Genomic DNA, 23791 nt, shown 5'->3' on the forward strand with positions numbered 1-23791 from the left:
TGGAATCAGTACCATGTTTGTGTCATAAAAGGAGTTTGGTAGAACTCCCTCTTTGCTTATTATGTCAAATAGTTTATATAGTATTGGGATTAACTGTTCTCTGAATGTTTGATAGAATTCACTGGTGAGTCCATCAGGCCCTGGGGATTTTTTCTTAGGAAGTTCTTTGATGGCTTGTTGGATTTCATTTTCTGATATGGGATTATTTAAGAATTCTATTTCTTCTTCTGTTAGTCTAGGCAGTTTGTATTTTTGCATATATTCATCCATATCACCTAAATTGGTGTATTTATTGCCATATAATTGGGCAAAGTAATTTTGAATGATTGCCTTAATTTTCTCTTCATCAGAGGTGATGTCCCCCTTTTCATCTTTGATGCTGTTAATTTGCTTTTCTTCCTTCCTTTTTTTAATTAGATTGACCAGTACTTTGTCTATTTTGTTTGTTTTTTCAAAGTACCAGCTTCTTGTCTTATTTATTAAATCAATAGTTCTATCACTTTCGATTTTATTAATTTCTCCCTTAATTTTTAGGATTTCTAGTTTGGTTTTCTGCTGGGGGTTTTTAATTTGATCGCTTTTGAGTTTTTTTATTTGCATTTCCAATTGATTGATCTCTGCTCTCCCTAGTTTGTTAATATATGCACTCAGGGATATGAATTTACCTCTGATTACTGCTTTGGCTGCATCCCAAAAGGTTTGAAAGGATGTATCACCATTGTCATTTTCCTCGATGAAATTACTAATTGTTTCTATGATTTCTTCTTTAACTAAACAATTTTGGAGTATCATATTGTTTAATTTCCAATTAGTTTTTGATTTGGTACCATCATGTACCATTACTGATCATTATTTTTATTGCCTTGTGATCTGAAAAGGCTGCATTTATTATTTCTGCTTTTCTGCATTTGTTTGCCATGTTTCTGTGACCTAATGTATGGTCAATTTTTGTGAATGTGCCATGTGGTGCTGAGAAGAAGGTGTATTCCTTTTTATCCTTATTTATTTTTCTCCATATGTCTATTAATTCTAATTTTTCTAAGATTTCATTTACTTCTTTTACCTCTTTCTTATTTATTTTTTGATTTGATTTATCTAAATTTGATAGTGGTTGGTTCAAGTCTCCCACTAATATGGTTTTACTGTCTATTTCTTCCTTCAATTCTCCTAGTTTCTCCATTAGAAATTTGGGTGCTATATTATTTGGTGCATACATGTTGATTAGTGATATTTCCTCATTATCTAAAGTCCCTTTTAACAAAATATAATTACCTTCCCTATCCCTTTTGATCAGGTCTGTTTTTGCTTTGGCTTTATCAGATATCATGATTGCCACTCCTGCCTTCTTTCTGTCAGTTGAGGCCCAGAAGGTCTTACTCCATCCTTTAATTCTGACCTTGTGGGTGTCTACCCGCCTCATGTGTGTTTCTTGAAGACAACATATGGTAGGGTTTTGGATTCTAATCCATTCTGCTATTTGTCTACGTTTTATGGGTGAGTTCATCCCATTCACGTTCAAAGTTATGACTGTCACTTGTGGACTCCCTGGCATTTTGATATCCTTCCCTAATTCTAACCTTTCTTCTTCAGCTCTACCTTTTAGTCCAGTGATTTACTTTAAATCAGTCCTCCTTGTACTTCCCTTTCTACCCCCCTCCCTTCTTATTCCCTCCCTTATTTTCCCTTGTAGTCTTTTTAACCCCCCCCCTCCCTCCCTTGTACTGCTTCCCTCCCCACCAGTCTGTTTTTTACCCTTCTACTCCCCTATAGGGCGCAAATCTATTCTCTTTCCCAATGGGTTGGATTGTTCTTCCCTCTTTGGGTCAGTTTCAAAGTACGTAAGAGTTGAGTATTTCCTATCTCCAACCTCTTTACCCTTCCAGTGTATTGATGTTCTCCCCCCTCCTGCCATGAGCTTCTTTGTGACATATAAATTTACCCCCATTTGTTTCTTTTCCCATTTCCTTTAGTCATAACCTCTTTTCTTTTTTAGCTTTAGTCATGTACATATATATACATATATATATACACACATACATACACATGTATATGTATTTATGCATGCATATATCTATATACCTATTTATGTCTTGTCCTTTCATCCTATACAGTTTGTCACTGTTCTCTCTGAGTGTACTTCTTCTAGCTGCTCAGGTGATAGTGACAGTTTTTAAGAGTTGCCATTGACCTCTTTTCTTATAGTGATACATATCATTTTAAGTTATTGAGTCTCTTAAAAACATTTTACCAAACAATGTTGTTGTTTTTTCCCCTCTTTTTAAATTAACTTTTGATGATTCTCTTGAGTTCTATGGTTAGACTTCAAATTTTCTGTTCAGGTCTGGTCTTTTATTTATGAATGCTTGGAAGTCTTCTGTTATGTTGAATGACCATACTTTCCCCTGTAAGAATATAGTCAGGTTTGACGGGTATTTTATTCTTGGCTGTAGACCTAGTTCCCTTGCTTTCTGGAATATTGTATTCCATGCCTTTTGGTCCTTCAGTGTGGATGCAGACAGATCCCGTGTTATCCTCACCATGTTTCCATGGTATCTGAATGGCTTCTTCTTGGCAGCTTGTAATATCTGTTCTTTCATCTGATTGTTTTTGAATTTGGCTATAACATTTCTTGGTGGTGTCAGTTGGGGATTAAATACAGGAGGTGATCTGTGAATTCTTTCAATCTCCACTTTCCCCTCTTGTTCTAGGATCTCGGGACAATTTTCCTGGATAATTTCCTCTAGTATTATGTCCAAGCTTTTTCTTTTGTCATGGTCTTCTGGTAGTCCAATAATTCTTAAATTTTCTCTTCTTGAACGATTTTCTAAATCGTCTGTTTTGTGAATGAGATGCTTCACATTTTCCTCAATTTTTTCATTCTTTTTGTTTTATTTTATAGTGTCCTGCTGCCTTGTGAGGTCACTTGATTCTAGTTGTTTTATTCTGGTTCTTAAAGATTGGATGTCATCTCTGGCTTTTTGGTTGTCTTTTTCCTTCTGTTCTGATTTTCTTTGAAGATCCTCTTTCATCCTCTTTACCTCGACTTTCATCTCCTCTGCCTCATCTTTCATCTCCTTTGCCTCATTTTCCAGCTGGATGATTTTGGCTTTCAGGACATTATTTTCTTGTTTTAGTTCAAGTGCCTCTGTTTCCAGATGACTTATCTTAATTTTTAAGTTCTTTTCCCAATTGTCTTCAGCCTCTCTTAGTTGTGTTTTGAGTTCTTCCACAGCCTGTATCCAATTTGCTGGGATTTCTGGATTATTGTTTCCTGATCTCTCCCCCTCTGTTCCACTTGCTGAGTAGTAGCTGTCTATTGTAGTTTCTTTCTTCTTTTTCTGTTGTTTGTTCAAATTCACCCCTTCTTTACTCCCTGTATTTGGCTGTGCTCTTGTTCCTCTCATTTTTTTGTTTTTTTGGGGACTTCTACCGGTCTCCCCTCTTGGAGCTTTAACAGAAGATCTCTTGGTGTAATCTCTGGGGGAGGGTTGTTGGGGGTTTGAGCTTCCCTGTCCTCTGGGGGCTTTTGATTGGCTTAAAGCCCAGCAGTCAATGAGGATGGATGGGGAGCCTGGGCTTCCCTGAGTTCTAGAGACTTTTGATGAGATTGAGTTCAGCTTAGTTGGGCTGGGTTTACTCTGAGTTTTAAACTTCCTGAACGGCTAGAGGAAATATGGAGGATCTCCAAAGCTCTGGCCAGGCTGCCAGGTCTATGCTCCTTCTAGGCTGCCATCTTGACTCGGCCTCTAGGTTTCTGTTTTTTTTTTTTTTTCAGAAGACCCTGCTCTCTAAGGGGGGAGGTGCATGGCCTCCCTGTGCTCTGCGGGCTCCTGATGAGATTAGGTTCAGCTGGTTCTTTCAGAAGACCCTGCTCTCTAAGGGGGGAAGGGGTTGTGGCTTCCCTGGTCTCTGAGGGATCCTGATGGGATTAGGTTCACCTGGTTTGAGCTGAATGCACCCTGAAGCAAAAAAACCTCCTCCTCCACAATCTGTGTTGAATGCCTGGAGACTGGCCCAGGTTGTTTTCAAGGTAAGCCTTTCCTGGGCCCTGAGGTTTTTGTTCTTTCAGAAGCTCTGAGGACTCCTGATGGGATTAGGTTCAGGTGGTGTGGGCCAAATGATCCCCAGCCAAAAAAAGGAGAAAAAAAAATCAACCTCCTCCTCCACAGTCTGTGTTGAATGCCCAGAGACTGGCCCAGGTTACTTTTAAGGTATGCTCTTTGGAGCAACCCCTTTGCTGGTTCCGAGTTTTCTGTCCTTTCAGTAGCTCTGAGGGCTCCTGATGGGGTTGGGTTCAGCTGGTGCCCTAAAGCTGGGACCTCCCTTGAGACTCAGATGGAAGGACCCAGCCAGGGGGCTACAGGCTTCCCCCTTCTCTCTCTGTTTCCCTGCCTTCTGTGTTGGGCGCCCCGGAGACTGGCTCGGGTTGCTTTCAAGGTGAGTCCTCAGAGCCCTGAGGTTCCCGTGTGGGCTCAGCACTACTTTGTGTTGGGGGGGATGGGTCCTGGGACTTTCCTTCTGCCTACCCCTTAGATCTGAGTGATCTAGGGTTCTGGCTTTGGGGTGCTGTACCTTTTGATCCAGGTCCAGGAGGAGGGTTCCCCAGGTCTATCCTGTTGTTCAGCTTGAATTTTGGTGTCTTAGGAGCACTCGGTTTGCGATCAGTAAGGAAGGGTTTCCGAAGTCTGAACTTTCCCTGCTTCTATGCTGCAATCTTGACCGGAAGTCCTGTGGTCCATCTTTTAAGCAGCTTTGACCATTGCCTTGAACATTTGTTATTGTTCAGTCATATCTGCATCTTCATAAGCCCATTTGGGGGTTTCTTAGCAAAGATACTGCAGTGGTTTGCCTTTTCTTTCTCTAGTTCATATTATGGATGAAGAAACTGAGGCAAACAGGGTTAAGTAATTTTTCCCAGAGTCACACAGATAATGTATGAGGTCAGATCTGATTTTGGGAAAATGAGTTTTCCTGACTCAAGCCTAGAATTCCATATCCTGCGCCACCGAGATGTCTGCCTTGAACATAGTAAGTAAGCACTTAATAAATTCTTCATTCATTTATTCATTCATTCATTTATTTACTGAAGATTCAAGCTCTTTTCAATTTCCTCAAAAATAAATAGATTCCAGTTTAGAGACTACAATTATCCTGGAAGAGATTATTTGGCAGAATGGGAATAAGTTCTACCCAATGAGAAAAGAAAGGAAGACACAGCTTACTTTAGTTGTTCACACCAGAAAATGGATTAAGAGACTCGCTTCCTTTCCTACCCTTTATTCTCAAAAAAAGTCAACACATATACATATATTTGTAAGGTCTACTGTCATGCTGAATGTGCTACCCTACTGACTTTGAACTTCCTAATTTGCCATATCTGAATAACCAAAATATAGCTCCCACACCCTACATTTCCCCCTCCCATCTGGCTGAAACAATAGCAGAAGTCAATGGTAACTATAAAAGTTTTGTTTAGTTTCATGCATATGATTCAGTGGTTATGCACTCTCTTGGTCACAATGGTGCGCGGGTGGCCCCAAGTTCTCAAAGGCACAGACCTTGACAGGTCCTGCCAAACTAGAGAAGGGTTTGAATGTAGTTCGAGTGACCTCGATTCTGTATTCCTGGCATTGCAGCGTCAGACCAGCTAAATCTGGAGAGGTTCACAAGCAGGAGGTTAATAGGTTCTTTTTTCTTTTTTCTTTTTTAAACCAAAGTAATTTGTGAAAGCCAAGATGTATCGGAACTACATGTAACCTTCACTGGTGGAGGGATTCCCCAGACTGAGGAAATCGGGATCTTTCAAAGTGTTGAAATACTAAAAAGAGAACTTCAGCAGAAAAGCATTTAAAAAAAAACATTCAAAAACAACAGTAGAGAGACAAGGAGGGCCATTAAGAGCCACTAAGAAATGGTTTAATAACCACAGAATAGACTTCGGGTAATAGCACCAGCTCCCTTTCATGACATCAGTTCAAGACAATGAGGTAAAGCATAGGGAAAGATTTCCCAACCCAACCTAAACACCTGAAAATGAGACCCCCCCAAATAAAGGCCAATTCTCAGTTTTGGTACCTTACTACAGAAATGATGTGGCCTGAGTTAAAATACTAAAACTGGACTTTAAAAGGAGGAACTTGAATGGTCAAATATGCCTCCTCATTTGAGATGAACTCTGTCTTTTTATTATGATTGCTTCTATCAAATGGACAAGCAAGCAAACTCATTCTAAAGTCTCTTTTTTTCCTTTTTCTTCTAAGAAGCAAACTGCTAGGATCAGCCACTCACTAAGTTATCCAGTCTAGCAATAGGGCCAGACATCATTCATGGAATGAGAGTAATCTTGACATGGTTTACTTATGCTAGTTATATTGCTAGTCCTTTCTTTTGTTGCCTGATTCTTCAAATGTTGCATACTAAATGAAGAGCATTTGTAAGGTTTTCTAAGAATGAAGCAAAAAGATAGAATGTTTGGTCCCCATTCATCAGGGGATCATAGATCCGGAGCTTGAAGGGGCCTCAAAAGTCATCTAGTCTAGGGTCTAGAGAGTTTAAATAGCTTGCCTAATTAAGGAAATATAGCACTGGGAAAATATAGGTTCTGATTGGTGAGAAGGGAGTAAAAAAGGAAGGAAGGAAAGGAGGGAGGGAGGGAGGAGAAAGAAGAAGGAAGGAAAGAGGAAGGACAGGAGAGAGAGAGAGACAGAGAGACAGAGAGGCAGATAGATAGAGAAAATATATTCTTTTTGGTTTTCTATTAGGATTTTCACATCATATTTCTGGAAATATATCCCAGAGATAGTCCAAAGGGAGTTTTGGTATGTAACATCTACCAAAATAAAGAAGCAGATATTCCTAGCTTTTAAAAATAAATAATAATAAATAACTTGCCTAAGGTCACCTAGATTAAGTGTCAGGGATAGAACTTGAACCTCAGTCCTCTGACCTCAGAACCAGTAATTTGTATCATGCTCCATGAATCAAAGAGAATCGAGCATCAACAATAGTATTTGGAGTCCAAACTGGTGAGATGTTTCCCATGAATTATAGAAGCTCTTTGAAGTCATATTGTGACATCTTCAATGATCCTTCTTATAACATCCTTAGAGAATCCTTAATATTGGGAATTTCGGTTTAAAGGGGGGAAGGAAAAACTCCAACAGGTGTCAACTGTGGGTGATGTTAAAGTCATAAAAAATGAAATGACTATTAAGTTATTCCTTTAATTTCACAAATCAAGAGAAGACTGTTGATTGCAATCAATTTACATACAAATTAGATGTATTATGCCACTCTTGTTACTAAAGCTTCATGAATCTAACGGCCTGTACTAAACAGTGCCACATTTCCTGGAGGCACGAGAGTGGTGGGAAATTAAGGCTTTGGAATTATTTTAACTTTAAATGTTTTAATATACATGTTATACACACTCTCCCTCAGGCACAAATTCTCTCCATTTAATGACATGATATCCAATAAAAGAAAAGTAATAGCTTTGTGTACTCCAGGAAAGCATGTGACCTCATACATTAGGGGGAACGCTTGTGATATGAGCTTTGCAACATTGGGAATGCTTCACTCTGGGGAAAAAAACAAACAAACTGCAAAAGCAGAGTTTCCTTGACAGTATAATGTAAATGCATCAAGAAACTCGAAGCTAGGCAGGCTTGTCTGGGGTATCAACTGCAAAATCCAAAGAACTGAGTCAAAAGAAAATTTCTCTCATGGCAAGGTTGTAGTATCTGACCTAAACAATATCCACTATCACTTGTTACTGTGGACCTTGTTAGAAAATTGATGCAGTGACTTCCCACGTATAATCAGTATCAGATTGCTTACCTTTTCTAGGAGTGGGGGGAGAGAATTTGAACTCAAAATTCTAAATGATTGTAATTGGGAGATATTTAACAAAATATATGAAACTACATTATAAAAAAGAAAAGAAAATCAAAGTTAAATCGTAGATGTCAGAGATAGTGAAGCTAGTGTACCTACTAGAAAGCTGAGCTGAGCAGGGCGTACTATTGAAGAGTTTCCTTTTCTCTCCTTTCTCCTCTAGTCACTACCATGGTCAATTCTAGTAGGATTCCATGGGGTCCTTTACATTCTTGTATGGTTGCTTCTATTGTTAAAAAAATCATTCACGATTCTTTTGATTCTCTAGATTTCTTTTACAGAGCTTCTCTTTAGGGAATATTATTTTTCAACAGTCAGTGTGATATAGAATTTTCTTTAAATAATGAGCTTAAGAATTACCAAAATGAAGCTAGTTATTAACTGAATGACAATAAAGTCTGTTTAACATGCTTGTCCTCTAGACCAATTATACAGACAGCATTGAGAAGAGGAGATTTATCTATAAAACATAAAAAGGGTCCCACATAAACACAGGGATTGAAAACCTTGCTTATGGAATAAGTTGGTACACATTCCACAGCAAATGCTGTTATCCTAAATAGTGTATATACCTTGTGTCTTGGTTGCTGAAAACCCCTTCAGGTAGCCTTCAGTTTGGATTTCTAGGTTGTTTTCAACTAGACAATAAAGCTTTTAAAAGGGACACAAGTTGGTATTTTTCTCAGACTTAAAAATAATTTCTTTCTAAACAATTCTTTCAGTCAGTCAACCAGTGAGGCAGCAAGCATTTTTTTTTAAATAAACCCTAACCTTGTGTCATAGAATTACTATCTAAATAGCAGTTCCAAGGCAGAAGAGTAGTAAAGACTAGGCAATTGGAGTCAAATGACTTGCCAGGGCTCCCAAGCCTGACTTTCCATCCACTGAGGCACCTTTCTGCCCCCCAAGTGCATTTCTTTAGTGTTTACTAAATGCCACAGATTGCCCAAGAAAAGCAAAAAAAAAAATTCTTGCTCTTAGAATTGACAGTCTAATCAGGGGACAATACAAACACATCTTAGAGATATACTAACGTAAAGGAGAGGTAATTAGGAAGACAAGGTACTGTGATTTACCTAATGAACCCAATGGAGAGAAATTATCCTCTGCTATTAGGGGGTGAGTTTGTCTACTCTCCACTTCCAGGGACCTGGGAAATTTTATCATTTCCTGCTTTTAAAGTGGAAGTGGATCAGCAAAGGAGGAACTGACCTATACGTGATACCAGCTGGCAACTTCTGTGATCACAGAGTCAAGACACAGGGGTAGGAGCGAAGCTTTAATCACTAATGTGTGTGTTCAGTCCCTGCAACCGGATGGGTGAGTGGAACACTCAGGAGCCCCGGTGCCAAATCAAACTGACATGAAGCTTCCTTTCAAAGTACTATTAAGGATGCTGAGGAAACCAAATGTGTTGTCACCACTCCTCAAGGAAACAATGATTTTCTTCCTCATGAGTGGAAAAGCCAGGATGGCATAAAGAGACCGATGCATACAGAGCCTCTGAAGGCAATTGTCATCACCTGTCTTCTTTTAGGTGCCATATGGGGTCCATGCTGTCACAGGGGAGAGTAGTACAGAGAATTTAAGACCCAAACCAACCCTGCTTTGAGCAACTTCAGTCCTGATCTATTGGCGATTTATTATGTCCACCTTACCTCCAAAGAGAGAACAGAAACACCTGGATTAGCAATTGGTATAAGAATTAGCTCTGTAATTTCATCACTGCAGGTAACTTGGGGATGAGGAAACTGTCAATGGAGGCAGGCAACTTCTCTTCAATTTAGAGAGTTGCCAAGATTATTGAGGGGTTAGGTCCCTCCTCTAGTGCCGTGAAACAAGCATTGGAAATAATCAATAAAAGCATATTTCATGACCAGATGGATAGAGGAGAAAAATTTGGAAAAGGAGGGTAGAGAGGCAAATAACGATTCTCTATGTGGTCAAAGAGGAGTGTAGACAATCTAGAAAGCCTAATGGACCTAGCATGGCTTAGTAGAGAGTGAACAGGACTCTGGGTCAAGAAGAGCTGGGTTCAAACTGGGAGGGATCTATGAGAAAGAACACTATCCACATTCAGAGGAAAACTGTGGGAGGAGAAACACAGAAGAAAAACAATTGCTTGATTACAAGGGTCTAGGGGAATATGGCTGGGGAGGTAAACTCTAAATGAACATTCTAATGCAAACATGGAAATAGGTTCTGATCAAGGACACATGCAATACCCAGTGGAATTGCACATCAGCTATGGGAAGGGGGGGGGGGGGGTAGGGGAGGAAGGGAAATAATGTTCTAAATTGACTAAACAAATAAATTGATTTTTTTTTAAAAGAAGAGCTGGGTTCAGATCCTGCCTCTAGCATATACCAACTGTAAGACTACGGAAAATCTTTCAATCTCTCAGTCCCCCCTAGCCAAGCTTCTGAGGCAATGGCAGAGGGAGCTTCCTATACTGGTAGAATGGGAGTTTGAAGTCTGATGAAATCAGAGATCTTCAGCATTGAGCAAAATGTAGAGATAAGATGTGATTTATTCATTTGTATGTGTATTTCTGGATTTTTTTTACTTATCTTCTTACTTTTCTTGAATAAAATCTTTAGATTTTAATCTTTATAAAATGTAGGTTTTAATAAGAACTCCAATCAATGTTGAGATCACCCATGATTCCAGAGGACCAGTGACAAAAAATATGATTCTCTTCCTGAGAGAGAGATGATGGACTATTGTGCAAAAATAAGACATGGATAGCTGACGGGGGAATTCATTTGCTTACTAAGCATATTTGTTAAAAGGGTTTTTTTTTTCCTTTTTCCCCCAGTGAGATAGGGGAGGGGATGGAAGGGTAAGAATATAAATACTTGTCCATTGGAAAAAAAAAACAACACCACCTTAATTTAACATTTAGCTCAGGAGGCAATGGGTGGTAAAGGGGATAGAATAGGCCTGAACTCAGAAGGTTTGAGTTCAAATCTTGCCTCTGACAAGTGATTCATGTCACTTCATATATTTTGCTTCACTATATTGCAGCTGTATTGTCACAATCTCTGTTTTTCTCAGTTGTAAAATGAGAATTATAACCTCTACATTTCAGGGTTATTAAGAGGATCAAATGAGATAATATTTGTAAAAAGCTCCTAGCATGGATCCTGGCTCATAATACATACTCTATAGTTATTCCCTCTTTTCCTTAGGTGTTATCTCCCTCCCAAGACCTTAGTTGATCAATCAATCCATTAATAGGCATGTATTAAAACCTTTTATTTGCCAAGTACTGTGGTGGGCACAGAGAATTCAAACACAAAGAAATATAAATTCCAGCAAAAGAGTATCATCCTTATTTTCCCCAAGATGGCAGTGTCCTCCCTTAAACTGTCCTACAATCACCTTGTCTATAGTTCTCCCTGATATAATGGAAGTTTTTGTGGGCAGGGACTGTTACAGGTTTGTCTTTGTGTCCCTCTTCCCTCCCTACTATGTGGCACATAGTAGGACATTGAATAAATGTTGGCTCGTTAACATTGACCCCATCACATTCCCATGCCTCATGAGTTTCTACAGATCAATGTGAAACTGACAAATACTTCAAGAAAAGGGAACTGATCTTTATGCCAGTAATTACATTTTCATGTCCAAATTGAGCCACCCTTCTGGCTACTTAGTCTCACCCACTTGGGCTAGGTCTATGTGCAGTCTATAACTTAAAACTGGACAGCTCACTTGTGGTTACTTTTCCAGTTAACTTTTTGACTGGTTCGGAAGAATTAGGATGCCAGTTTATATAAAACTGGTAAAAGTTTAAATTAAAAACCATTTAAAAATGAGATATAGGCAGCATAGAGTAGAAAGATTAAAGTATTAGACATGTTTCCAGAAGAGAGTCCAAGTCCTCCTCCTAATTATGTGATCAAAGGCACATAACTGGAACCACAATGAGCCTCTGTTTAATCATCTAGAAAATGGATAATATTTATGTTATCTACTTCAGATTTGTGATGGTTATGAGAATTGTTTTATATTCTATACCTTGGAAAATAATATATTAACTATAATAATTTATTTAAAGTATATATGTGTATATATATATGTATATAGTACATAGAATTGGTCTAAGATAGAGAGGTTAAAAACATGGCACAGAAAATGTTTTTCAAAGTAAATATGTGGTTAGCAGGAGTCTTTATATACAATTTAGTTGTTCTTGTTTCTATTTGAATCTGATGCTACTGGTTGAAGATATTATATTATGGAGGTCTTTAGGGGGATTACTTCAAGGAATTAGAAGGACTGATCATTAGCAGGAGCTGCTTATAAGTAAGTAGGTGCTAGGTAAAATGTAAAGGCTATCAATTTTTATTAAAGTTTCCAAAAATTAATAACCTCCTTGGCAAGACTAACAATCTTCCCACTGTGCCTTTGATTCTACATTTCCTGATTCTACTCTCACCATTTGATCTTCCATCTTCGTATTAGAATCTTCTTCTCTACCTGCAAATGCCTTGATTTCCTTTATCCTTAAAAACAATTCAGACCATCCTTCCACTTTCCCATTTTATTTCTGTTAGGCTTTTTACACTCCAAATATTTTTGAGAGTAGTTTACACTTGCTGTCTATAATTCAGTACTACCCACAAATTCTTTAGATCCACTCCATCTGATTTCTATCCTCATTTTGTTTTTCCAAATTTCATTGACAACCAAATGCCAAGACCTCATTATCCATGATCTCTACATTCTGTTTTACACTGTTAATTCATTTCTCTCTTCCTCCCCAACATCCACAGTGGTGGTGAAGTTTTACACACACACACACACACACACACACACACACACACACACACACACACACACATATATATATAATTATATTACTAGGGATACTGCAATGAGTTAAGTGACTCGCTCATTACCAGAAATAGGTCTTGACCTCCTATCTTCCCAACTTCAAGGCTAGCCTTCTCTCCACTATACCATACTGTCTCTATATACTGATATAATAATTTTGTTCTTTGTTTCTAGTTCAGGCCCTTAATCTACTTTTTTTAAGCCCTTACCTTCTGTCTTGGAGTCAATACTGTATACTGGCTCCAAAACAGAAGAACTAGGCAATGGGGGTTAAGTGACTTGCCCAGGGTCACACAACTGGGAAGTGTCTGAGGCCAGATTTGAACCTAGGACTTCTCATCTCTGGACCTAGCCCTCAATCCACTGAGCTATCCAGCTGCTCCCCCTTAATCTACTTTCAAGGAACCTACATTCTCATGGAATGGATGGAGGGAGAAAGACAATACATAAAAAGGAATTCAGAAAGAGGCAGTAGTGCTCAGGTAACCATGGCAGGAATGTTGCATGGGACAGAAGGTCTGGGCACTGCAAAATAAGGCAAGGGCTAACCTATCCTAGGGGTGATGAGACCTAAGGAAGTACAGGTTTCTAGTGAAGAAGAAGTGAAAGTGATGATTTGATTAGCTACATGGGGGAGCCACCCAGGAAGTGCATAGTCTGACCATGTTTCTCCTTTATACAGTAAATTTTAGTGTCTCCCTAATATCTCTACAAGAGAAGGCAAATTCATATTTTTTATTTAAAGTCCCTCACAACTTGATTCTACCCTTTCTTTGTGGCTATAATGGATATGTGCTAGACTTATAGTCAAGAAGATCTAGGGTCAAATCCTTCCTCAGACCTCAGTGAACTTAAACAAATCCCTCCAGCCCTTCAGGGCTCAATTTCTTCATCCACAAAATTAAGAGAGTTGGGACTCAATGACTTCTGTGTCCTCAATGACTTCTGGGTCCTTCCATCTCAAACCTATGCTCACATGAACCTTATATAATTTTTTTTTTAATCCTTACCTTCTGTCTTGGAATCCAATACAGAGTATTGGATTCCAAGGCAGAAGAGTGGCTAGGCAATGGGGGTCAAATGACTTGCCCAGGGTCACAGCTAGGAAGTATCTGAGGCCAGATTTGAACCCAGGACCTCCCATCTCTAGGTCTGGCTCTCAATCCTCTGAGCTACCCAGCTGCCCCCAAACCTCATATTATTTCATCTACTCTGTAGATCAGCAAAACTGGACATTATGTTCTTCCTCACAAATGATATTCTTTTCCTTTCTCCAGGACTCCATACTGGTTGTCTCTCATCTCTGGAAAGGACTCTCTCCTCAGCTTTGTTTTGTAAAGTCACTAGTTTCCTTCAAAACTCAGCTTAAATGACATTCCCTGAAGACTTTCCTGATTTTCTTGACTAGTAATGCCTTCTCCTTTCCCCAAATGGCCTTTTCTTTTTTACTTTATATCTGTATATATTAGATATATGTATTGTCTCTTTGAAGAGAATGTATTCTCCTGGGGGAAGAAACTTTCATTTGCCTTCATCTAACAAAGTGCCTGGTACACTGGCACTTAGTACATGCTTATGGTCGACTGATTCTCTAACATGGAAACTTGGCTCTCCTCCTACCTCTCTGAGTCCTGCTCTGAACTTCATTTTTTCCTTTTCCCTTTACCTTGTAAACCTATGTGTCTCCATAGTTCTGTGGTCGGTCCTCTTCTTTTTCTCCATTCTGCCCTTTAATGATCTCACTGGCTCAATTATTCCCTCTCAATGAATGACTCCTGAATGACCTTCCACTCAAATCTCCAATGGAATTTGGAAACACAGACCAGTATTTCCAAAGGCTTCTTAGACCATGGTGAGTTTTCAACATCTTTGTTTTCTTCATCTGAGAGTACTATGTAAATGTAAGAGAGTGTTTTTATAATTAAGACCATGTTTTGGACCTATCTTCCTTGGGGCTACCATATCATAAAAGTGAATGATGTAAAGACCAAAACTTAAAAATAAGCTCTTTCTTTGAAATGGAAATATGTCGTTCCAAAGGTCCTATTTAAGGATGATACTGTTCTCACTTGGCTTTCTTGACTAGGGGGATATTCTCTTATGATATAAAATGTCAGATCTGGAAAGGGTTGGTCTGAAGCCTTTGTTTTCACAAATAAGGAAACTGAGGGGCCAGACTTCAAACAATTTTCCAACATTATATTTTGTTGCTCAGTCTTTTCAGTCATGTCTGATTCTTTGTGACCTTATTTATTTGGGGTTTTCTTGGGAAAGACACTGGAATGGTTTATCATTTCCTCCTCCAGCTCATTATACAGATGAGGAAATTGAGGCAAACTGGGGTCACATAGCTAGAAAGTGTCAGGTAATTTTTGAACTGAGGTCTTCAAGATTGCAAGCCTAGCAATTTATCCACTGTACCACCTAGTTGTTCTATTATTATTTAGGTTTCTTTAATATATTCTCTTGCTAGAAGAAGATTCTCCCATTATAAACCATTAATTTGGCTTTACATTGACTGTGTTATTTTCAGCAGGGTTTGAATAGTATAGGACAGTGTTATAAAAATCTGATTATTTCTTCTCCTTTTAGGAGAAGCAGGGATGACGAGCCTCAAAATCAGGACAATGTGGGTTCAAGTCTTGCCTTTAATTATACAGAATGGCTATGTGGCCATGGTGATTTGTTTGCCCCCTCTGTCATTCAGGCAGCACTCTAAGGTGCTAGTTACAGAATAATTTTAGCTCTATATTGGAGAAGGGAATTTCATGGCAAGGAGTTCCTTGCATTAATAAAATCATAGGTTTAAGCCACCTCTCTCCCTCTCCCCCACAAAAGATTCAAGGCCAGTGAAATAGAGAAACTCTGCCAAGTAGAGTAAAAATCTTGAGCTTTTCTTGACCCTTAGGAGGAAAGAAATTTTCTGGAGCCCCAAATATTCTAATTATTATAATAATATATTGCATTTATCCAATGTTTTAAAATTTCAGACTTCCCCACAACTTTGTGAGGTAGTGAAAGTTATTATTCCAATTTTACAGATGAAAAAATTGAGGCATAGAAGAATAAAATGACTTTACCAAGGCCAGAGACAGTATCAGATTCATAAAGGCTTTTGGAGTCCGAGTCCTGAGCAATTCCAATGTTAGGGACCAAGTGAAAGTCCTTGCAGAGGAAATGCTGGTATCTAAGAGGGTATACTGGGTCCATACCGGGTTGAATCAAAAGTCTCCAAACTTCCCATGAGGGGATTCTTCCAAATAGGTAATGCATTTGATTATTGCTACATTATTCAAAAAGAAGGCTGCCATTTTTTTTTATACGTGAGTTTTATTTACATAGGTATCTTTTTTTAATTAATCAGCAGTTCATAATCTTTCTAAACTTTAAGAAGTCTTTATAATAGAATAGGTAGCATTTAAACAGAACTTTGCAATTAGGGAGGTTGGTTTATACTGATGACCTCTAAGATCCCTTCTAGCTCTTGAGCCCATGAGCAATATCTTCAGGGGTGTGGATAATACCAGAAAACTAGGGTTCTTCTGAATTCTCTATGCCTGAATAATTTATTACAAAAGAAAATTAATTTGGTCTGAAGTAATTCAAAAGGTGAGCTTGTGTTTACTTCTAATTACTAAAATTAAATAAAGACTTCAGTAAAAAAAATCTTGTATCTAATAGCAGAATTTGAGCAATTGGGATAATGAATTAAGGAAAATATCTCATTTGAGAAAGAAAATCCTTAACTGAATAAAAATTTAAATATGAAAAGTAATTTAAAGGGTAATCATAAGGCGATGCTTTGGGGAAATCTCCATTTGTAGCTGTTTTCTGTGCTCAGGCACATTTTAATTTCATGCTTTTATACTTTCCATATGGATAATTGTAATATCGATTCATTCATGTTTTATCCATGGTTCATGTTTCAAATAATCTAATGTGCAGTATATAATGGAACTTTAGTTTTGCTAAACATTAGTCCTTGTTAAACTAAAAATGGGTTTTTCTCAAGGGTGGAACTGTATCCTGTTAGAGACCTCAATTGTAATCCTGATGGAAGTTAATTGTTTCTTTTCAAATCTTTCAGTGTTATATAAAGAGATTTCTTACCAAGCAACTATAGTTATGTAAGTTGTATCAGTGAGAGAAACAAAGCTACATAACCAGTTATATTGATAATAATGTACTAAAGGGGGAAAGCCCAGTGAAACTACTCTAGAAACTCTGTGTAGGGTTATCAACTTTTTGTTCATCCTGAAAAATGTCTGGATGGAGTCCTCAACTTGGAGCTGGGGAGACCTTGGATCCCATCTCTGACACTTCTTCCTTTGTCTGACTATGAGCAAATCACTTAACTTTTTGGAGATCCATTTTTCTTATCAATAAACTGGAACTGATAATAGCTATAGTATTTACTTCATGGATATGAATGAGATAATGTACATAAAGTAGTTTAGAGACTCTAAAATGACATCTAAATCTTCTTTTCTTTCTTAAAAAAAAAAAACCCTTATCTTCCATCTTGGAATTAATAGTGTGTAATGGTTCCAAGGCAGAAGAGCGATAGGCAATGGGGTCACACAGCTGGGAAGTGTCTGAGGCCAGATTTGAACCCAGGACCTCCCATCTCTAAGACTGGCTCTCAAATCCACTGAGCTACCCAGCTGCCCTCTAAGTCTTCTTTTCTATCTCCCATCACCTTCTTAGGATCATTGAGCTAGAGCTGGAAGGAAGTTTGGAGAAACTGAAGCATAGAGGTTGATGAACTCGCCCAAAGTTACACACAGGTAGTAAAATGGCAGGTAAGACTGAAACATCACTCCTCTAGCTCTAAATCTATCATTCCTTCTTTCCCCTGTCCTTTAGATATTAAAAAAGAAAAAAAAATCTAGGTTCAAATCAATCACTTATTAGAGAAGTCTGACTTTTGAGAAATAACTCATCTTTTTGAGGCTCAGTTTCCATATCTTTAAAATGGAGTTAATACTGGTCCTGCCTAACTCAAATGGTCTTAGGGGAGGCCTCATGAGATAAAACAAATACTTTTACATTCTTGGCTGACCTTAGAGTGGAGCTACTCCTGTCAGAAAAGAGGGTCTTGCTAAGGGCCAATGTTGCCGCCATCCTACCCTCACATGCAAATATAGCTAAAGGTAGATAAAACAAGCTTCCTTGACCTTTGAATTGTCTTTTCATGTTTGAGTTTTTAAAAGATTAAATGGAATCACAACGTGGCCTTAAATGTAAAGCACTTTTTTAAAAGACCAAAGTCTCAACTCTTTACAAGTACGAAATCTGAAATGCTTTGAGCACATATCCTGACTCATAACCATTTGTGGGAAGGTCCTTTGAGCAGCAAGCTCACATTTGTAATTGTTCTTTAAAAAAAGTACCAAATATCATTCTTAGATGATAGACATTTTCAGGCAAAAAAAAAAAGAACCATAGGAATGAAAATGGTACTTCACCAATTAACAATCAAGTTGGAAACTTTTTTTTTAATAATGATTCTGTTTCTGTCATGTGGTATATTAGGCAGAAATGCTACTTGTGCAGTTCATAATTGTTCAGTGCTCTGTGATTACCATCTTTTAGGGACAGCACATTTGACTATCTTCCATAAATGTTGATATGTTGGTGATTATACCACTGAGCACCCACAGGCTGAAGTCAAAAGATCTTTATTGCAAAATTCTGTGTCTTTACCTAGTAATGAGTAGACTACGTAGTTTCTATTTCTGAATAAATTTTAGAAGGTTTCAAGTTGAGAATTTAAAACTATGTCCTCACCGGTAATAAGGTTGAACTCATTTCTAATGACTGAGAACCTGGATGTGTGTGTGTGTGTGTGTGTATGTGTGTGTGTGTGTGTGTGTGTGTGTGTGTGTCTCTCACTGATTTAATTACCTCGTTTAACATCTACATGTTGAATATTGGAGCAACTGGGAGCCCTTCAGTAAGAATCTAAGACTTGAAGAAGCATAAGAAGATAAGTCTCAGTTCTCAAAACCATCACAAGTTGAGAAGGTAGCTTCAGCTTTATTTCCTTTCTGGAAGGAGTCTCCCCTTAGAGTTCTCTATACACTGGGAATTCTCAACATATTTAATACAAACTTAAAATCTTTTCTTATAGAAGGACTTATTACTAACTTCCCCATTTCCATTAGTTACACCAATATTCATCTAGTCACCCAGGTAAATAAAAACTTGAATAATATCTTTGGCTCTTTTCTCCTTTCTCATAGCCAGTTGCTTATCAGGGCTTATCAGTTTGAACTCTGTAATACCTCTTGAATATTTTCCCAACTTTCCATTCCAGATGCCACTACTCTGGTACTTGAATAATTGCAAGAGCCTCCTGTTATTTCTTTCCCAACTCTCTTGCTCTTCCAAACTGCCATTGCTCTATTAATCTTCCATATGCAGAGACATCACTCTTTGCTCAAAACTCTTCAATGACTCCCCAGTGTCCCCTGGGTAGAATTCAAACTCCTCAGTCTAATAGCTTTATCTCATCCTTTCTTCTGCTCTCCTTTCCCCACATATCTACTCAAATTGATCTATTGTCTGAAATTAGACCATTTTCTAAATCTAACCTATATCTAGCATTTTCCTACTTCTGTTTGTATTTATAATTCCTCTGGTTTCTCTCTTTTTATTGAAGTACCATTTATATGGAGTTAAGTCTTCCTTGATTTTTCCTTCTTCAGTTCTCCCTGTATTTTTAAACCTCTCATATTTCTAACCTATTCTAGTAATCATTATTATATGCTATTTTATATTTATTACATAGTTGTTGCATTTTTTGTATGTGCCATAGTCAATCAACTAAATTTCAAGCTCTCTGAGGACAAGAGATTGTAAATTCATGGCATTGGTATGCAAAATTCATTGGCAAGCCATGAAATCTCAGTTTCCTTATGAATACACGGAGAAAGTTAGATTCATTGAAAACCAAATCCTACAATCATGATCTATGGATTGATTTATTTTTTTATTTCCTTGAGATCCTAGAGTAGTGTGATGCACATATACTATTCTAATTAGTAGGTTGCTGACTAAGCAACTCTTTGAAGAAAATATAGATGTTGTTTAGTCATGATATAAGAAAGTATAAAATCTACCATATTGGGTTAAACCATCCAGTCCAATATTCAGAATCTGTTAATAGCAAAAAGGTTCTTGGGACCACATGCTACATTGCAGTTGTATCATGCCAACCCTGGCCATGTGTCTCAAAGGTCAGAGGCTGCAATCGAGAGTGCGTCAAAGCTCAGAGCAAAAGGTAGGGGCTGGCATCAGGGGCAGGCCAGCAGAAGCTGCTGTTTTAGAAAAAGTCTAGGATCGGGGGTCAGAAGCCAGGCAAGCTGTCAGAAGTCAGGGTGCTGCAGGCCAAAGCAAAGGTGGAAACAAGGTAGGTAAACAGTCAAGATCAACAGACCTGAGATACCTGCGACAAAGAGACTTTGCAACTGAGGCAGCTTCTACCTTAGACAGGAAGCTTCTTATGTATTTCTTGCTGGGGCAGGAGCCAGGTTCAGGACATGGTCAGCCCAAGGCCTGTAGGTGGGAGCAGGTGAACCATGTTAAGAAGAAATCACTGAGATTAATTTGGCTGGAGTAAGGAGGGTGGGATCAAGGATAAGGTTAGATCTTGACAGTATGGACCTAAAGCCTAAACTTGGGAACAAGGAAAGAAAGACAGAGATACCACCTGTTAGAAGGAACATGAATGAAAACACACATAGGAGAGAGATAATACCTATTTTAAGGAGATGACCTTCACTCTATAATTCAGAAAACATAGGTGAGAAAGAAAGCAAAGAGGGTTTTCTTTGTCTTTCTATAAGAATCTCAGTTTCTCTCACATTAAGAAAAGAAGCCAATAAACACTCTCCTCTTCCCCCAGAAGCATTCTTCCATTGTACAGAAGCAGCCAACAGGAGAGACTTCATCTTAGTTAACTGGATCACAGATGAATGAATGAATAAATGAGTGAAAAAACATTTTTGAGGTGCCTACTCTTTTCCAGGCACTGGAAGAAGGGCTAAGGATTTAAATATAAAAGGAAAATAGACTTGGGCCTCAAGGAATTTACATTCTAATAGAGGAAGACAATGTAATGTAGAAGGGTAGTGGCCTACAAGAGGTGTTCAATGTTCTGCAAAGCAAAGTTGGGAGGGGAAGGCTATGTCTGTACCTGATGGCATGGAAGGAAGATAATGGGACTACCTTTTGGTGAGTCTAAGGGTTCTATACATTCACCCAACCTGAGTAAAAGATCTTTGGGGAGGAGCTAAAGTTCCAGATTTGAACAGGAGCGAGGCATGTAGAGCTTCCACTGAAGCAGAGAGACCTTGGGTCCCTTGAGGTCCACTGTGATCCCCTGGCTCATATGCAGGGATATCCTTTCCAATGTGGCATTACTAGATCACATTATGTGTCCTTTCCTGAAACATCACCTGGATCATTCTGACTTACTTGCTTATACAGTGCCCACCCCCTGCCACTTCCACAGTTGCATCTTCACAGCTATCTCTGAGCTACTCACTAAGAATCTATTTACTTTTGCTTTATGTGCAGTCCTAAAAACTTGATTATCTGTCTTCTCAGCCTGTAGAAGATGAAGAATACCCATGTGAAAGGGGGAAGGACATAAGTGAGGGAAAGAGTTTGTTAGAAGAAAGTAATACATTGACCAGGCAGCTAAGTGGTGTAGGAGAGAATGCTGTACCTGGAGTTAGGAGAACCTGAGTGAGACTTCCTAGGTGTGTGATCCTGGGCAAGCCACCTAACTTTGTTTGCCTCAGTTTCTTCATCTGTAAATTAGCTGGAGAAGCAAATAGCACTATTCCAGACTCTTTGCTAAGAAAACCCCAAAAGAAGTGATGAAGAGTCAGACATGACTGAAAAACAAAAACATATTGGTGCTTGAAAAGTAATAATTTCATAGCCTGAACCTCAGAGGAAAAAAAGTCTGTCTGTCTATCTGTCTGTATATATGTATGTATGCATATATAAGGAGTAGACAAAGAATTAAAAAAAAACAACACAGTTTGGATCCAAGAGCTGACAACTCTGTTCCACCTTAATGTCACCAGAGCTTCTCACTGAATTGCAGGACATTCAGAAGTTTTGGGTTTGTGATGATAATTCCAAGTGGTGAAATTACATACATTAAACTGTGTATGAAGACAGGGAACTGCATGATACATTTTAGAAATATTTCTGTTAAACATTAAAGAAATAATTATTGTATCTCTTAAAGAAAAGGAAGCTCCAATTTTCTGGAAATTGCCTTCACCAAGTCCATCCTTTCCCAAGGATCTCCATCATGTGAGGTGAAGTTGAGCATGAAGTTGTATTTGTATACTTAAGCAGAGCTGTGTATATAGATCATGCAGTTGGCTGCCTAGAAATTATTGAAGAATCTTAGTTGTTCCTATCCCTTCCCCTTTTTATTTTACATTTGGTCACATTTACTTTTAGGGCCCTTCCCAAAATAACTTCTAATTCATTAAACCATGTGATCGTGGTTAGAGCCCCCAAACTGCTCACTACATGTGAGATTTTGTTTTGAGGGAAAAAAAAAATTAATTGAAAAGTATTTATTTTTTCACCCGCCTACTTCTCTTCTATCCACCAAAAAAAAAATAGGAAAAAGAAATCTCTTGTAGCAATTGTGCATAGTCGAGTAAAAACATCCTCATATTGGCCATTTTCAAAAGTGTATCTTTAATCTTGCACCTTGAGTCCACTGCCTCTCCGTTGGCAAGTAGAGAGTATGGTTGTTGTTGTTCTTGTAGAATATCAAGGTTAGTGATTACATTGAATAGTTTTCAAATGTTTCTAAATTGTTTGTTTCTACAATGTTGGTATTGTTATATGTTTTCCAAGCTCTGCTCACTTCAATCTGTGTCAGTTCATAAAGTCTTCCCAGGTTTCTCTGAAAACATCATTTTCACCATGTCTTATGGGACAGTAGAATTCCATTATATTTATAAAACATCATTTGCTTGGTCGATCCCCCAAATGGTGGGCATCCTTTTCTTCTGCCAACATTTTGGAGCTACAAAAATAACTGCTATATTTTCCCTCTTTCTTTAATTTTTTTTAAGGTATAGGACTGGTGAAAGTATCATTGAGTCAGAGTCCACACAGATTACTAATTTTCTGGGCAAAACTCCAGATTTCCTTTCATAGAGCTCCATCAACAGTACATTACCATGATTGTGCTTCTTTTAATAAATCTAGGCTGCCCAAAAAGATGCCCATTTCTTTGCTTTATTTTGTCAAAAATCAAAACTGAATGGAACGAAGGGGTTTGGATTTAACCCTTAGTTTGGCTCTAACTCATCTAGGGAGAGAGATCATAAGTCTAAAACCCAAGACCATTTTTCACTTATGGGACAGTAGATGAATTCATGTTGCCCCCAAATACTTTTGTTTACATTTTCCCAGTGGCTTTGCACAGTCACCAGGCTTTCTAAGCATGTGGCCATTTGATTCTCCAGCACCCTTAGAACTGCTCTTGACACTCCTGAGACTTGGTGGAATCATTCTGAATAATAAGGTTTTTCTTGAAATAGAAGCATTAAATGCTTAGAGATGATATAAATCACTTTTCTACAAAGAATCCTCAGGGCATTACTGGTGCCTTTAAAGGTTCTCCTGTGGAAACAGCCTTGATGTATTTACTAGTGGATTTGTTGGGGGGGCATTTATTGTATTAATCAGTGATGTGGGATGTAATTCATGTTTTTGATCTTCCTATTAAGGACCACATTGCTCCTCTCCTTTGTAGGAAAGTATATTATTTCAGTGTCACCACATACCCTTAGTGGCTAGAGGGAGGTCTTTACAATCATTAGCTAAATTAATGATTTCATAGGGTTGGCCTTTAGATTCTTATAAAAGTAAGGTGGAGATTGCAATTAATTGCACAGACTTTCACATCTCTCTAAGTGAAGGGATCTATTAGGCACTGACCTTGAGAACCCCTTAAAAGCTACAGGAAAAAAATGTAATAAATTTTTGTGCTATTGAAGCAAAT

At 38.2% G+C, this 23791-nt stretch overlaps 1 protein-coding gene and 1 long non-coding RNA gene across 9 annotated transcripts in view; one reads left to right on the top strand and one right to left on the bottom strand.

The window, feature by feature from the left end:
* Positions 1-23791, bottom strand: part of MARCHF1 (membrane associated ring-CH-type finger 1) — a 1076407-nt gene that overhangs the window by 53744 nt on the left and 998872 nt on the right. The gene's annotated exons all lie outside the window — the stretch shown is intronic.
* The window catches only part of LOC130455083 (uncharacterized), a 40209-nt gene continuing 32736 nt past the window's right edge, over positions 16319-23791 (top strand). The window contains exon 1 of the long non-coding RNA XR_008912955.1: positions 16319-17540. This is a non-coding gene — a long non-coding RNA (uncharacterized LOC130455083). The remainder of the gene's footprint in view (positions 17541-23791) is intronic.

The sequence above is a fragment of the Monodelphis domestica genome, chromosome 6, assembly GCF_027887165.1.
Source record: "Monodelphis domestica isolate mMonDom1 chromosome 6, mMonDom1.pri, whole genome shotgun sequence".
Lineage (NCBI taxonomy): Eukaryota > Metazoa > Chordata > Mammalia > Didelphimorphia > Didelphidae > Monodelphis > Monodelphis domestica.